The 17,668-nt window shown below is 38.5% G+C and overlaps 1 protein-coding gene across 1 annotated transcript in view; it reads left to right on the top strand.

Moving 5' to 3' along the window:
• KCNH8 (potassium voltage-gated channel subfamily H member 8) overlaps nucleotides 1-17,668 on the top strand; it is a 391,780-nt gene that overhangs the window by 211,101 nt on the left and 163,011 nt on the right. The gene's annotated exons all lie outside the window — the stretch shown is intronic.

The raw sequence follows: 17,668 nt of genomic DNA on the forward strand, positions 1-17,668 counted from the left end.
TGTTACATTTCCATCAGTGACAGTTGAAATGTACAATTTCCCCACATCCTCCCCAGCAACTGGTGTTGTTACTGTTTTTCATTTTAGCTGTTCTAGTAGGTATATGATACCTCATTTTATTCTCAGTTACCTTTTCCCTAATGCCTCATGTTGTTGAACATCTTTTCACATGATTACTTGACATTCTTACGCCCTCTTTAGTGAAATATCTTTTATGTGTTTTGCTCATTTTCTAATTAGATTGTTTGGATTTCATCATGTTGAGTTTTGAGAGTTCTTTACAGTTAGATATATAGTCAGTTTTTTTGTCCGTGATTTGGAAATATTTTCTCCCAGCCCATAATTTCTACTATAAATGTGCTAATTTTGAATCTTACACATATTATTAAAATTCAAAAATAGCCACAACAATTATTTTGAACCAAGACCAACAAAAGATTTTTGGGGGGAGGAGAGTGTTTTTGTCACCAGAATTACTTAACATGCCTGCATATGGGGGTGAAAAGCTGAGCAAAGGTAGTTGGATTATTATTGTTTTCAAATTGTCTATAGACAGCAGTCCTTGTTGCCGGCACTTGGTTTGCTCTGCTCCCCCTACCCTGTTCTGGTATTCTGTGGCTCTATAGCCCAAGAGATTAGCAGGTTTTGTGATACCCTCAGAGTAAGAAAATTTACAACGGAGGATTATATAGTTCATCATATGGAAAATTCATAAAGCATATAACCCTGAGATGTCTCTTGGAAAAAATTACTTGAAGATGCATTCCAGTCAATAGAAAGTATTCAAATTTAGAAATTTAAAAATGCAGAAGTTATTTGTGTCTTTCTTAACCAGTTTGGACAAGTTATATATTAGTCCAGAAGAATTCTTCAGTCCAGGGAGTAAACCAGGCCCCATAGCAATTCGCTACATTTTTGTTCTTTCACTTCTAATCATTTCTATGTATTACTAAGTATTTTGTTCTGGAGCATGTCCTTACCCCACAGTTCAGATGTTAACTCTCACCGTGTCAAATCACCATTTAAACGCCAATAAGTTGTGTTTATTCTGACCCAGTGATGAGTGGTTAAGCTCCAACACTGCTGATGTAGGTTGGGAATCTCTAGGAAGCAGCCCTCAGTGAGAGATTGCAAGACATTTATTAGGGAATTCTCTTAAGAACAATGCTTGAATAGAGGAAGAGAAGGGAGGGCAGAGCAGAAGGGGAAGTTGGGGAGCAGTGCAGCTGCCACAAAGTGAGTTGCCGACTCCCAAGTTCCCCGCTAGCTAAAACCAGTACCCTTTGAGTTGGGCAGGGGGTCTTCCATTACATCCCCGTGTTGACTGGTTATTGAATGCAAGCTGCTCTGGGGAAGTGTGTCACTTTGGTGAAGGGTCACCTTCTACATCTGGAAGCAGTTGCAGAGTGGTCTGAGGACTGAGGTGGGGGCTCTCAATAGACACACTCCCAGCAACTGTAGATTTACGCCTTTTAATTTTAAGGGGGGTATCTGGGCATTTTGGTGCAACATGCATTACATCTCTGCTACCAGGATCACGGACTTGTTTCATTTCCCATCATAGAAGCAAGGCTTAATGAAGTGGCCAGTGACCATGTGCATTGCCAACTTTTAAAAATGATATATATATTTAAAATTCATTTTTTTCTATTTTTACCCTAAGTTTTTATTTTAATTTCAGTTGGTTAATGTTCAGCATTGTATTTGTTTCAGATGTACAATATAGGCATTTAATAGTTCCATACATCATCCCATGCTTATCACAATAAGTGCACTTCTTAATCCCCACCACCTGTTTCACCCATCCCCCCACCCACCCTTCTGATAACCATCAAATTGTAAAATTCATATTTAATGGACTGTGTTAAAGACTTTTTTTTTTTTTTCCTTAACTGGACAAAGCTAAGACTCCAGTCCCACGTCCACTGACAGGTATTTTCCCCTTCAGCCCGCTTCATTTCTAGGGTCTGTGGTTATTCCTGTATTAAATATTTTTAAGATTAGTTTACATAATTGAGGTCAGTAATGTTTTTTTTAAAAAGCCTAGAGCAAAATCAAAGAATAAAAGCAGAAGAATTTAAATTATTTCTAGAAGATGGTGTTAAGACATTCATTCCCTGCGTTATGCTGTTTTACATTTCTAAATTTTATAAAATGTATGTATATTAGTTTCTGATATTGAAGGAATAAATAGGTATCACCATATAATTACAATTGAGTTTATAAAAAATGCAATACAGATTTGAAAGAAAATGAAGAAAACCCTTGATAAGGAAAACAACTAGTCATTCTTCATTTTTAAAATATTTCTGTATTTTCCAAGGAAAACTTCAAATGTCACCCATTAAATATGAGTTTTCCCTTGGTTACTGCTAGATTCTCTATCAAGTTAAAGAAGATTCCTCCTGTTGCATGCTTATTATGAAGTTTTCTGTAAAAAATAAGGTATTGGGGTTCCTGGGTGGCTCAGTGGATTAGGCCTCTGCCTTCAGCTCGGGTCATGATCTCAGGGTCCTGGGATCGAGCCCCCTATATCGGTGGGGCGGGTCTCTGCTCAGCAGGGAGCCTGCTTCCCCTTCTCTCTCTGCCTGCCTCTCTGCCTACTTGTCATCTCTCTGTCAAATAAATAAATAAATAAATCTTAAAAAAAATAAGGTATTAAGGAGGGCACGTGTGTGATGAGCACTGGGTGTTATATGTAACTAATGAATTTTTGATACTACATCAGAAATTAGTGATGTTGGCTAATTGAACATAATAATTAAAAAACAAGAATATTTGTTGTTATATTTTTAAAAGTTATATTTATTGAGGGGCACCTGGGTGGCTCAATCAGTTTAGTGTCTGACTTTCGATCTCAGCTCAGGTCTTGATCTCACAGTCAGGAGCTCAAGCCCCATATTGGGCTCCACACTAGGTGTGGAAGCCTACTTTAAAAAAAAAGAAATTAGTATTTATTGAGATAATACTATGCCTTTTCTTCTTTATAAATCTGCTGAATAAAGATCCCTAAGTTGGAACCACATTGGCATAAATGCCACATAAGCATGGTGCATTTTCTTTTAATACACTTTTATATTCAATTTACTAATGTTCTTTTTAGGATCTGTGGATTTATATTCAAAGGGGTCTATACTTATCTTTTTGTATTATACTCATCCAGTATTGGAATCAGAGTTTTCCTGACTTGTAGATTAAATTCAGGAATGTTCAGGGTTTTTATTTTCCAAAGCCTTAAAAGAATTATTTGTTCCTTCAAAGGTTAATAAGACTGACTTTTAAAACTGTCTGAAGTAGACTTTAGTGTAGAGTGACAAGCAGTCTGGGTGAGAGGGTTTCTTCATCTACTTCCTTCCAAAGTTTTGGTTGGTTCCAGGGGGAACCTATTGTGGTGATTGGCTACCCTTACCCCCAGAGTACTTTTTTTTTTTTTTAATCTAAAAACTATGTTGATACAATGTTCACAAAGTAATCTCACAATTTTTAAGGTCTTCTAAATTCTTATATTTAAAAATTCTTAGTATTATTTAATTGTCTCAATATTTTTCCCTGAATACAATTGCCAGAAGTTTACTTTTTTTAATCTTTCTTTGGTTTTTATAGGTCATATATTTTTAACTTCATTTTCTATTTCAGTTATTTTTACTTTCATTTCTATATATTTCTAGTTTAATCTTATTTGGTTTTCTCTTTGTAAATAATTATATTTTGTGTCTTGAAGAAAAGTTCTACATAATTTACATTTTAAATATCTATTTTGCTTTATGTACGGGATACTTTTATATGGTAACTTCGAGAACACATGCACTTGAAGTATTAATTTTCCTCTGATGCATCTTCCCTCACATCCATTGGGTTTGGATATCAAATATTCTTGGTAATATTGTTTACTTGTTATTTTTTTAAAGATTTATTTATGTATTTGAGTGGGGGAGAGGCAAAGGGAAAGGGAAAAAGAATCTGAAGCAGATGGCAAGCTGAGCACAGAGCCCAACATGGGCTCCATCTCATGACCCTGAGATCATGACTTGAGCCAAAACCAAGACTCGGATGCTTGACCAATGGAGCCACCCAGGTGCCCCAACATTGTTTATTTTTTAAAACAATATTCATTCACTTCCAAAAGTCTGTAAGTTCATTTACTAATTTCTTTCAAAATCAAGAATTATATAGGACTAAAAAGTATAAATAATCCAAATGAGAGTTTGAAATAGGTGCACATGACTTCTTTTTTTATGCACATGATTTCTACATTTTGGGATATTTTTAAAATTGTGTTTGAAGAACAAAATTAATTGTGACTGTTCCACAGTCATGTGAAAAAAATTGGCAGTTGATGTTGGATGGAACCACAGATATATATTCATTAATTATAAAAAATAAATATAGATAAATAAAATTAGGTAACTTATAGAAATAAATAATACAGAAAAAATAATAATTAAATAAATTTCTCTATAATTCTTATTTGTTGCTACCATGATCTACCAATGAAATTATGTCACTGTGATTTTAGCTTTTAAGATTTCTTTGTGGTTTTGGAGGAGTCAAGATGGCGGAGAAGTAGCAGGCTGAGACTACTTCAGGTAGCGGGAGATCAGCTAGATAGCTTATCTAAAGATTGCAAACACCTACAAATCCAATGGGAGATCGAAGAGAAGAAGAACAGCAATTCTAGAAACAGAAAATCAACCACTTTCTGAAAGGTAGGACTGGCGGAGAAGTGAATCCAACGCAATGGGAAGATAGACCGCGGGGGGAGGGGCCGGCTCCCGGCAAGCGGCGGAGCAATGGAGCACAAAATCAGGACTTTTAAAAGTCTGTTCCGCTGAAGGACATTGCTCCAGAGGCTTAACCGGGGTGAAGCACACGCGGGGTCAGAGTGGCCTCAGGTCCCGCAGGGTCACAGAAGGATCGGGGGTGTCTGAGTGTCGCAGAGCTTACAGGTATTAGAACGGGGAAGCCGGCTACAGAGACAAAGCCGAGGAGTGAGCTCTAAGCTCGAGTTTACCTTGAACTGGTCGCAGGCTCGGTCAGCTCGGAGCGCGGCCGGAGGCCAGGGTGACGGGAGCAATTGGGTGCTGTTCTCTGAGGGCCCACTGAGGAGTGGGGCCCCAGACTCTCGGCTCCTCCGGGCCGGAGACTGGAAGGCCGCCATCTTCATTCCCATCCTCCGGAACTCTACGGAAAGCGCTCAGGGAACAAAAGCTCCCGAAAGCAAACCCGAGCGGATTACTCAGCCCGGCCCCTGGTAAGGGCGGTGCAACTCCGCCTAGGGCAAAGACACTTGAGAATCACTACAACACGCCCCTCCCCCAGAAGATCAATAAGAAACCCAGCCAGGACCAAGTTCACCTACCAAGGAGTGCAGTTTCAATACCAAGGAGAGCAGCAGAATTCCAGAGGAGGAGAAAGCAAAGCACGGAACTCCTGGCTTTCTCCCCATGATTCTTTAGCCTTGCAGTTAATTTATTTTTTTTTCTTTTTCAATTTTTTTTTCTCTTCTTCTGCTGAATTGTTTTAACTTTTACCCTTTTCTTTTTTAACGTTTTTTAACTAGTTTATCTAATATATATATATTTTTTTTTCCTTTTTATATTTTTTCATTATTTGTTTTCTTTTTTAATTTGTTTCTTTTTTCTTCTTTTTTTTTTTTTTTTCTTTCTGAACTTCTTTATATCCCCTTTCCCCCCCTGTCACGATTTGGGATCTCTTCTGATTTGGCTAAAGCATATTTTCCTGGGGTTGTTGCCACCCTTTTAGTATTTTACTTGTTCCTTCATATCCTCTTATCTGGACAAAATGACAAGGCGGAAAAATTCACCACAAAAAAAAAAAAAAAAAAAAGAGGCAGTACCAAAGGCTAGGGACCTAATCAATACAGACATTGGTAATATGTCAGATCTAGAGTTCAGAATGATGATTCTCAAGGTTCTAGCCAGGCTCGAAAAAGGCATGGAAGATATTAGAGAAACCCTCTCGGGAGATATAAAAGCCCTTTCTGGAGAAATAAAAGAACTAAAATCTAACCAAGTTGAAATCAAAAAAGCTATTAATGAGGTTCAATCAAAAATGGAGGCTCTCACTGCTATGATAAATGAGGCAGAAGAAAGAATTAGCAATATAGAAGACCAAATGACAGAGAATAAAGAAGCTGGGCAAAAGAGGGACAAACAGCTACTGGACCACGAGGGCAGAATTTGAGTGATAAGTGACACCATAAGATGAAACAACATTAGAATAATTGGGATTCCAGAAGAAGAAGAAAGAGAGAGGGGAGCAGAAGGTATATTGGAGAGAATTATTGGAGAGAATTTCCCCAATATGGCAAAGGGAACAAGCATCAAAATCCAGGAGGTTCAGAGAACCCCCCTCAAAATCAATAAGAATAGGTCCACACCCCGTCAACTAATAGTCAAATTTACAAGTCTTAGTGACAAAGAGAAAATCCTGAAAGCAGCCCGGGAAAAGAAGTCTGTAACATACAATGGTAAAAATATTAGATTGGTAGCAGACTTATCCACAGAGACCTGGCAGGCCAGAAAGAGCCGGCATTATATATTCAGAGCACTAAACGAGAAAAACATGCAGCCAAGAATACTATATCCAGCGAGGCTACCATTGAAAATAGAAGGAGAGATTAAAAGCTTCCAGGACAAACAAAAACTGAAAGAATTTGTAAACACCAAACCAGCTCTACAGGAAATATTGAAAGGGGTCCTCTAAGCAAAGAGAGAGCCTAAAAGTAGTAGATCAGAAAGGAACAGAAACAATATACAATAACAGTCACCTTACAGGCAATACAATGGCACTAAATTCATATCTCTCAATAGTTACCCTGAATGTTAATGGGCTAAATGCCCCAATCAAAAGACACAGGGTATCAGAATGGATAAAAAAACAAAACCCATCTATATGTTGCCTACAAGAAACTCATTTTAAACCCGAAGACACCTTCAGATTTAAAGTGAGGGGGTCGAAAAGAATTTACCATGCTAATGGACATCAGAAGAAAGCAGGAGTGGCAATCCTTATATCAGATCAATTAGATTTTAAGCCAAAGACTATAATAAGAGATGAGGAAGGACACTATATCATACTCAAAGGATCTGTCCAACAAGAAGATCTAACAATTTTAAATATCTATGCCCCTAACGTGGGAGCAGCCAACGATATAAACCAATTAATAACAAAATCAAAGAAACACATCAACAATAATACAATAATAGTAGGGGACTTTAACATTCCCCTCACTGAAATGGACAGATCATCCAAGCAAAAGATCAACAAGGAAATAAAGGCCTTAAATGACACACTTGACCAGATGGATATCACAGATATATTCAGAACATTTCATCCCAAAGCAACAGAATACACATTCTTCTCTAGTGCCCATGGAACATTCTCCAGAATAGATCACATCCTCGGTCCTAAATCAAGTCTCAACCGGTATCAAAAGATTGGGATCATTCCCTGCATATTTTCAGACCACAACGCTCTGAAGCTAGAACTCAGTCACAAGAGGAAATTTGGAAAGAACCCAAATACATGGAGACTAAACAGCATCCTTCTAAAGAATGAATGGGTCAACCAGGAAATTAAAGAAGAATTGAAAAAATTCATGGAAACAAATGATAATGAAAATACAACGGTTCAAAATCTGTGGGACACAACAAAGGCAGTCCTGAGAGTAAAATATATAGTGGTACAAGCCTTTCTCAAGGAAGAAGAAAAGTCTCAGGTACACAACCTAACTCTACACCTAAAGGAGCTGGAGAAAGAACAAGAAAGAAACCCTAAACCCAGCAGGAGAAGAAAAATCATAAAGATCAGAGCAGAAATCAATGAAATAGAAACCAAAAAAACAATAGAACAAATCAACGAAACTAGGAGCTGGTTCTTTGAAAGAATTAATAAGATTGATAAACCCCTGGCCAGACTTATCAAAAAGAAAAGAGAAAGGACCCAAATAAGTAAAATCATGAATGAAAGAGGAGAGATCACAACTAACATCAAAGAAATACAATTTTAAGAACATATTATGAGCAACTCTATGCCAACAAATTGGACAATCTGGAAGAAATAGATGCATTCCTAGAGACATATAAACTACCACAACTGAACCAGGAAGAAATAGAAAGCCTGAGCAGACCCATAACCAGTAAGGAGATTGAAACAGTCATCAAAAATCTCCAAACAAACAAAAGCCCAGGGCCAGATGGCTTCCCGGGGGAATTCTACCAAACATTTAAGGAAGAACTAATTCCTATTCTCCTGAAACTGTTCCAAAAAATAGAAATGGAAGGAAAACTTCGAAACTCATTTTATGAGGCCAGCATCACCTTGATCCCAAAACCAGACAAGGATCCCATCAAAAAAGAGAACTACAGACCAATATCCTTGATGAACACAGATGCAAAAATTCTCACCAAAATACTAGCCAATAGGATTCAACAGTACATTAAAAGGATTATTCACCACGACCAAGTGGGATTTATTCCAGGGCTGCAAGGTTGGTTCAACACCCGCAAATCAATCAATGTGATACAACGCATTAATAAAAGAAAGAACAAGAACCATATGATACTCTCCATAGATGCTGAAAAAGCATTTGACAAAGTACAGCATCCCTTCCTGATCAAAACTCTTCAAAGTGTAGGGATAGAGGGCATATACCTCAATATTATCAAAGCCATCTATGAAAAACCCTTCGCAAATATCATTCTCAATGGAGAAAAACTGAAAGCATTTCCGCTAAGGTCAGGAACACGGCAGGGATGTCCGTTATCACCACTGCTATTCAACATAGTACTAGAAGTCCTAGCCTCAGCAATCAGACAACAAAAAGAAATTAAAGGCATCCAGATCGGCAAAGAAGAAGTCAAACTATCACTCTTCGCAGATGATATGATACTATATGTGGAAAACCCAAAAGACTCCACTCCAAAACTGCTAGAACTGGTACAGGAATTCAGTAAAGTGTCAGGATATAAAATCAATGCACAGAAATCAGTTGCATTTCTCTACACCAACAACAAGACAGAAGAAAGAGAAATTAAGGAGTCCATCCTATTTACAATAGCACCCAAAACTATAAGATACCTAGGAATAAACCTAACCAAAGAGACTAAGAATCTATACACAGAAAACTATAAAGTACTCATGAAAGAAATTGAGGAAGACACAAAGAAATGGAAAAATGTTCCATGCTCCTGGATTGGAAGAATAAATATTGTGAAAATGTCTATGCTACCTAAAGCAATCTACACATTTAATGCAATTCCTATCAAAGTACCATCCATTTTTTTCAAAGAAATGGAACAAATAATCCTAAAGTTTATATGGAACCAGAAAAGACCTCGAATAGCCAAAGTTGGTGGCATCACAATGCCAGACTTCAAGCTCTACTACAAAGCTGTCATCATCAAGACAGCATGGTACTGGCACAAAAACAGACACATAGATCAATGGAACAGAATAGAGAGCCCAGAAATAGACCCTCAACTCTATGGTCAACTAATCTTCGACAAAGCAGGAAAGAATATCCAATGGAAAAAAGACAGCCTCTTCAATAAATGGTGTTGGGAAAATTGGACAGCCACATGCAGAAAAATGAAATTGGATCATTTCCTTACACCACACACAAAAATAGACTCAAAATGGATGAAGGACCTCAATGTGAGAAAGGAATCCATCAAAATCCTTGAGGAGAACACAGGCAGCAACCTCTTTGATCTCAACCACAGCAACATCTTCCTAGGAACATCGCCAAAGGCAAGGGAAGCAAGGGCAAAAATGAACTCTTGGGATTTTATCAAGATCAAAAGCTTTTGCACAGCAAAGGAAATAGTTAACAAAACCAAAAGACAACTGACAGAATGGGAGAAGATATTTGCAAACGACATATCAGATAAAGGGCTAGTGTCCAGAATCTATAAAGAACTTAGCAAACTCAACACCCAAAGAACAAAGAATCCAATCAAGAAATGGGCAGAAGACATGAACAGACATTTCTGCAAAGAAGACATCCAGATGGCCAACAGACACATGAAAAAGTGCTCCACATCACTCGGCATCAGGGAAATACAAATCAAAACCACAATGAGATACCACCTCACACCAGTCAGAATGGCTAAAATTAACAAGTCAGGAAATGACAGATGCTGGTGAGGATGCGGAGAAAGGGGAACTCTCCTACACTGTTGGTGGGAATGTAAGCTGGTGCAGCCATTCTGGAAAATAGCATGGAGGTTCCTCAAAATGTTGAAAATAGAACTACCCTATGACCCAGCAATTGCACTGCTGGGTATTTACCCTAAAGATACAAACGTAGTGATCCGAAGGGGCACGTGCACCCGAATGTTTATAGCAGCAATGTCTACAATAGCCAAACTACGGAAAGAACCTAGATGTTCATCAACAGGCGAATGGATAAAGAAGATGTGGTATATATACACAATGGAATACTATGCAGCCATCAAAAGAAATGAAATCTTGCCATTTGCGACGACGTGGATGGAACTAGAGGGTATCATGCTTAGCGAAATAAGTCAATCGGAGAAAGACAACTATCATATGATCTCCCTGATATGAGGGAGAGGAGATGCAACATGGGGGTTAAGGGGGTAGGAGAAGAGTAAATGAAGCAAGATGGGATTGGGAGGGAGATAAACCGTAAGTGACTCTTAATCTCACAAAACAACCTGAGGGTTGATGGGGGGAAGGGTTTGGGAGGGGGGTGGGGTTATTATGGACATTGGGAAGGGTATGTGCTATGGTGAGTGCTGTGAAGTGTGTAAACCTGGCGATTCACAGACCTGTACCCCTGGGGGGAAAAATATATATTTATAAAAAATTTTGAAAAAATAATAATTAAAAAAAATAAAAAAATAAAAGAAAACAAAAAAAAAGATTTCTTTGTGGTTTTTAATAATTTTTTGCTTTCAAGATTACAGAATTTAAAGCATAAAAATTCATGGTTTTTTATGTTTTCTTGTAATCTTTGAAATAAGGGGGAGGTTTTGTTGTTGTTGTTGTTTTTAGCCATCTTAAACCAAAAGTCTCTGCCTTAATATCTAAATGGGAGCACATACATGATCTGATATGAACCAATATATTATGAAAGTATTTATAATGTATAAGAAGTGGTGTGAAGGGAAGTGGGAAGAAGATGGAACCTAAAAGTGATAACTGAGGAGGTGCGTGTTCCAGTGTGTGTCTCTCTTGATGCAAGGGAAAGAGTGAGATGGGAGAAAAGACAGCAGAGGAAATAAGGCCTGTCTAGGAGACCCCCCCTTCTATCTCGACAGGGGAACACAGGGACGTGATAACATCTCATCAGAGGCCACTGCCTAGTTGTCCATAATCTATGGTGATGTGGAAAGAACACGGGATTTCAGGGAAGATCATTAAGGATTCAAATATCACTCAGTCCACCCATTTTGAATTTGGGCAAGTTACAGGGTTTCTATGACCTTTCATTTGCTTTGCAATAAATAGAAACGTTGATGCCTTACAAAGTGAGGATGAAATGAGAACTAAGACAACATTCCCAGCTTGATGCCTAGAACATGAGAGAGGCTAAGGGAATATTGATAATACGTGATGTTTTGAGAAGTCCTAACTCCCTGGAGTATAAACATAACGTTTAATTTTTTTCTTGGAAATGATCTTTACTGGGTATTGCTCAGTAACTGAAATTGCTTCTTTTATCATACTGCTTATAGGCACATTAGCTTCTCCCCTTATATAAAACTCATTTAACTTTTTTTTTTTAAGATTTTATTTATTTATTTGACAGAGAGAGAACAAGTAGGCAGAGAGGCAGGCAGAGAGAGAGAGGAGGAAGCAGGTTCCCTGCTGAGCAGAGAGCCCGATGTGGGGCTCGATCCCAGGACCCCGAGATCATGACCTGAGCTGAAGGCAGAGGCTTTAACCCACTGAACCACCCAGGCACCCCTCATTTACCTTTATTGAGCTGCTGATGATCTACAGGTCCCTAGAATCTTCACCTTCTTCTTTTTGTTACTTCACTACTGTCTTCATTTTCCTTCTGCCTTAGCGCTCATGGTTCAACATTTTAAAGTCTCCTGTACATAGACCCTCAACTCTCCTGCACCTCCGTATTTTCTCTATATCCGTCTGACAAAGCTGCAAACTCAAAGCAATACCTTTTCTTTGACCTAAACACAAGTAGCTGCGAAGTGCTGGTATATTACTTACATTAGGGAGGATGGGAATCACTCTAAATTTATTTTTAGCAGCCTCAAAAGGGGAAATTCCCCAACCAGTCTCACTGTTCTTACTGGGTTTGACAGCCCACCCTTTATAACAGATATTTCAAGCATTCCTTCTTGTCTTCAGACTCCCAGCTCCTACAAATTACCCCGCATCCTTAACATTTGACTTCACCTCCAAAGTCAATGAGGATGGAAGGAGGAATGAAGGGAGGAGGGGAGGGAAAAGAAAGAAAGAATGAAAGAAAGAAAGAAAGAAAGAGAGGAAAGGAAAAGAAGGAAAGGCCAGGAAAGGCCCTCTCTCCCCTATCATGGCCTTTCCTTCTTTTTTTTCCTTTCCTTTTCCTTCCTTCCTTCGTTCCTTCTTTCCTTCCTTCCTCCCTTCCTTCCTTACGACTGGAGCTGTTTCATCCTCCTGCCCTGAAACCTGCATGTTCACTTCCATGTATATGCAAACAATGTCTTCTTTCCTTCCTATTAAAAGAGAGGGATGGGATGTCTCTTCCATCTAAGGAAAGTCACTCAAAGTGAGGTGCGCAGACACTGTGGCCTCTCTTCTTTCTTGGACCATTCTTCTCCCTCAGATTCTCTGACACCACCATTATCCTTTCCCTCCTTTTTGTATTTCTATTTTTCAAACTCTTTTTTTTGCCTCACAGCTGGCGCATGATGTTTTGGAGGGCCTAGATTTTCTCCTGTTGCTGTCTTGCAACATAGTTTCCAAAATCTATTAGGCGACAAAGCCATGCAACTTTTCTCTCATTATATATCTCCAATGTGACAGCTTTGTGCCACATCTACTGCCAGAGACTGTTTCCACTGACCTCCTAAAATGGCTGCCTGGGTGATTCCTAATGACCTCTGTTGACTCTTTCTAATCAGTTTCCACACTGCAGGTTTATGTGTTATTTTGAAAACTCAAATTTTCTCGTGTCATTTGAATGCTTAAACCCTTGCTGTGATTTCATGTGCTGGAACTGTTAATTATCCCCCAGAACTCATCCATTAAAAATAGAACCCTCTCCAGCTTACAACAGATTTAACAGGGAACAAGGTTGCCCAGCTAGTGACTCTATCTCCTTGCCTCTTTGTAGCCAGGTGTGGCTCAAACCCAGTGGGTAAGGGAAGGGAGTGACTTTTGGCTCTCCCAGGCAGCTTCCTGCCCTCTACTTACTTATTCTTCCTCCTCCCCAGGGGAGCTGCCTAGGACTCAAAGATGGAGGCCACTTGTGAAGGTTAGTAGAGCTGCCCACCAATTCCGTTTGCTCTCCTCTGCTGTGTGATAGGAAAGGAGAAGAGAGTGAGACTGACTCACAGACCCACACACAGAAAGAGAGAGAGTCATTTTCTTGTTCAAGAGAGTTATTCAGGCCTAAGCTGTTCCCTAATGAATACTTTCACCATTGCACTTAGAGTAAAAAGTAAAATTCCTATTGTGGCCTCCGAGGCCCTGGGTGACTGGAGAGCTGTCTGTTCTGCCTGCCTCCTCATTTCCCCTTTTACATCTTTTCCTCCCATTCTCTATATGCCGACTCTCCTGGACTTCTTTCAGTTTTTCAGAGATGCTGAGGTCTTTTGTGCCCAAGGCCTTCACACCTTTTATTTGCTCTGTCAGAAATGTTCCTCCCTCTGCTACCCTTCACCTTGTCTTACTAACAACTAATCCTTTTTCAGATTTTAACCCTAAGTCATTTTTCTTAAGCAATTGATGTCCCTATCCCCACCCCACCCCCGCATCGGGTCACCACACCAAAGAACTGAGTCAGTTCCCACACCTAAGTGATCTAATACTACTGTAGTCCTGTCCTTAATATGTTATGAAATATTTTTTATTTAAAAATACAATATATAGGGGCGCCTGTGTGGCTCAGTGGGTTAAGCCGCTGCCTTCGGCTCAGGTCATGATCTCGGAGTCCTGGGATCGAGCCCCGCATCGGGCTCTCTGCTCAGCAGGGAGCCTGCTTCCTCCTCTCTCTCTGCCTGCCTCTCTGCCTGCTTGTGATCTCTCTATCAAATAAATAAATAAAATCTTTAAAAAAAAAATACAATATATAGGGGCACCTGTGTGGCTCAGTGGGTTAAAGCCTCTGCCTTTGGCTCAGGTCATGATCCTGGGGTCTTGGGATCGAGCCCTGCATCAGGCTTTCTGCTCGGCTGGGAGCCTGCTTCCCTCTCTCTCTCTCTGCCTGCATCTCTGCCCACTTGTGATCTCTCTCTCTGTCAAATAAATAAATAAATAAATAAATAATATGTTTAGAAAAATACAATATATATAACATACGTGTAAGTTGGTTTCCTGGATCCACTTCTTTTTTTTTCTTTCCTCTTTTTTTTTTTTTTTTTTTTTGGTTAATATTTTATTTATTTGAGAGAGAGAGAGAGAAAGCATAAGTGGGAGGGACTGAGGGCTAGGGAGACAGAATCTGAAGTAGATGCTGCACCAAGCCCAGAGCCTGGTGAGGGACTCGATCTCATGACCTTGAGATCGTGACCTGAGTTGAAATCAAGAGTCAGATGCTTAACCAACTGCACTGCTCAGGCGGCCCCTGGAGCCAGTTATAACACACATGTATGTGTGTTGATTACATGTGGTTTTATAGCTCAAATATTCCCCTAAACATATGTTACTTAGTTTGGCATGTGTGTGAACATTATAAATCTGTTGCCTTGATGTCTGTGTTCTATTTCTTGCTTTTGTGCTCATTACTATGTTTTTGAGATATTTCTATGCTAATAGGTGGACACTATTTCATTCATTTTCCATTTATTCCTACATATGTCCATTAATAGAATTTTAATATTCTATGTCATAACTCTACCACAGTTTGTTTATACATTCTTTTGTTCATGGACATTTGGCTTCTTCTAGTTATATAAACAAAAACACGTGTCTGTGTTTTATATATATATATACATATATATATACACACACACACACACATATATGTTTATGTGTTTGTGTTATGTGCACATTACAAATATTGCTGTCATGAGTACTTTGTATATATTTTTAAAAAATAAGTTGTTCCCTATTCTATTTGTGATTTCTTTTTTTTTTTTTTTTCCAGTTAGGAGCCATCAACCCAGAAGCATTTTAAATTCATTTCTCCGCTTGGGAGATTTTATTTTATTTTATTTTATTTTATTTTATTTTACCTTATTTATTTATTTTCTTCTTTAATGTAAAAATGGTGGTTTTATTAAAGCACAGGGACAGGACCTGTGGGCAGAAAGAGAGTCCTCTGCTTGGGAGATTTTTTTAGATCACATAGGTAGAATGATTTTCAACTTCAATCCTGCACAAGGATTAGATTGTAATGAAAACTTTTCAAGGAAAACTTCTTTTCTTCCATTTAGAGCCAGGATCAAGCAGATTTTTTTTTTTTTAATTTCCCTTTGAGGGGCCCTTTTTTAAGACTATAAAATCGCTGTTGTTTCCTTTGGAAAATCTTGACTATTAATTAGATTTCTCCATGTCATTAATCTCTCTAATCTGGTCCATTTGGTAGTTACCATTGTAATTCTACTTGGCGTTTTGATACCAATGGCCACAGCAGAAGCAGCCCACTGGCTTTTCCCACCATATTCCTGTAAACATTGCTTTAAAACTCTGGCTGTTTTCATATTTAAATATATTTAAATTTACTCCCTGCTGGATTAATAATTACATTTTCAAATACAGCGTTCAAGAGTTCTGTGTAGACCAAAAAGTTGAACACAGAAAGATGGGATCTTAACCTTTAACAATACAATGAAATGTGCTTCTCCAGCCGGGAAGTTCCAAAGGATGTGCCCCCTTTGATGTCTGTTCTTTGTTTCTTAAGCTGTTTTTAGTGATTCAAGCCTATAGTAATGTATCAAATTTATTTTAGACTTTCTTTCAAAATAAGAAGCAAAAGGTGAACGACTGAAAAAAACAGGTAACGTCATATAAGACTTTTGCAGGGAATAAAACACCCTATTTTCTGGTCATTTAAAAGCATACCGGGGTGGAGAGGGAATTGAGTGTGGTTAGAAGTCCTTGAAGGACTTGGCGTCCAAGCTCAGATGGGCAGGGACAACAACACGCATTAATCTAAGGGACACTCAACACCAGGCAGTGTTCCTGCTCCGTGCTTTGTGGGGGAGGGGAAGGGACTTTCTACCAGTCTGGCTTCACATATTGCCTCTATTGCTTGCTAATTGCGTGATCCCATTAAGCCTTTCAGTTTTCTTGTCTGTAAATGGAGGAATAATAATACTAATCTCACTGGATATTTATGAGGATTAATTGAAATAATAAATAGAACAAGGCCGGGCACACAATAGCTATCAATAATAGTTATTTGGTTTCCGCACGGTAGCAACCAAACCACATCATTTTTATGAAGGAGAGAAATCAAAGAGCCTCTGTAATGCTATAGAGATTGGATCATGAAGCTTAGATAAATAATAGTTTTTAATTTTTATATTTTGCAGTCACTGTAATATAGATACAATTTATTTAGGATGAAATTGTATGCTGATCAACTGACCAAATAAAGACTACATGTTTCTTAATGTCATATAACATGTCTTTTTTTTTTTTTTCCATATTGGATATTTGGAAAGAAAATAAAGTAGCTGGACATCTACCTAATTTTACTGAAATAGGGTCCAATTGAATTAAAGATTTAACTGTCAAGAATAAAGAAGACATGGGGGTGCCTGGGTGGCTCCATCGTTAAGCATCTGCCTTCAGCTTAGGTCATGATCCCAGGGTCCTGGGATCAAGCCCCACATCGGGGTCCCTGCTCAGCGAGGAGTCTGCTTCTCCCTCTCCCTCTTGCTTGTGCTGTTTTCTATTTCTAACAAATAAATAAATAAAATTCTTTAAAAAATTAAAAATTTAAAAAAAAAAGATAAAAAAAGACATAAAGATGTGGGAAGAAAGCATGCATAGAATTTTTAAAACAATTTTTTAGTGATGGCTGTTTGGCTGTGCAGGACATAATGTCTAGATACCACAATGGGTACATCATATCTGACAACATAAAAATTAAAAATTTTTATGCTGGAAAAATGAAATTCAAAGACAAGTAACAAAGTGGAAGCATTGTTGGCAGCATACATGACAAAGAAATGGGAGTTAGTACACAAAGAGCTCTTACAAATTAAAAATACCAATGTAACTTTAATATTGGAAAAATAATATGAATAGATTTCATAAAAATAAATGCAAATAATGTGCATATTTAGAATGACTTACAGTTTACTGTGATGTGGAAAAAAAGATTATGTAAAGAGTTTTTATGGGGCCCCTGGGTGGCTTAGTCTGTTAAGCAGTTAAGCGTCTGCCTTCTGCTCAGGTCTTGATCTGGGGGTCCTGGGATTTACCTGTGTCAGGTTCCCTGCTCCATGGAGAGTCTGCTTCTCCCTCTCTCTCTTCCCCTACCCCCTGCTAATGCTCTCTC

The sequence above is a fragment of the Lontra canadensis genome, unplaced genomic scaffold, assembly GCF_010015895.1.
Source record: "Lontra canadensis isolate GAN:19392208 unplaced genomic scaffold, GSC_riverotter_1.0 scaffold20, whole genome shotgun sequence".
Classification (NCBI taxonomy): Eukaryota; Metazoa; Chordata; class Mammalia; order Carnivora; family Mustelidae; genus Lontra; species Lontra canadensis.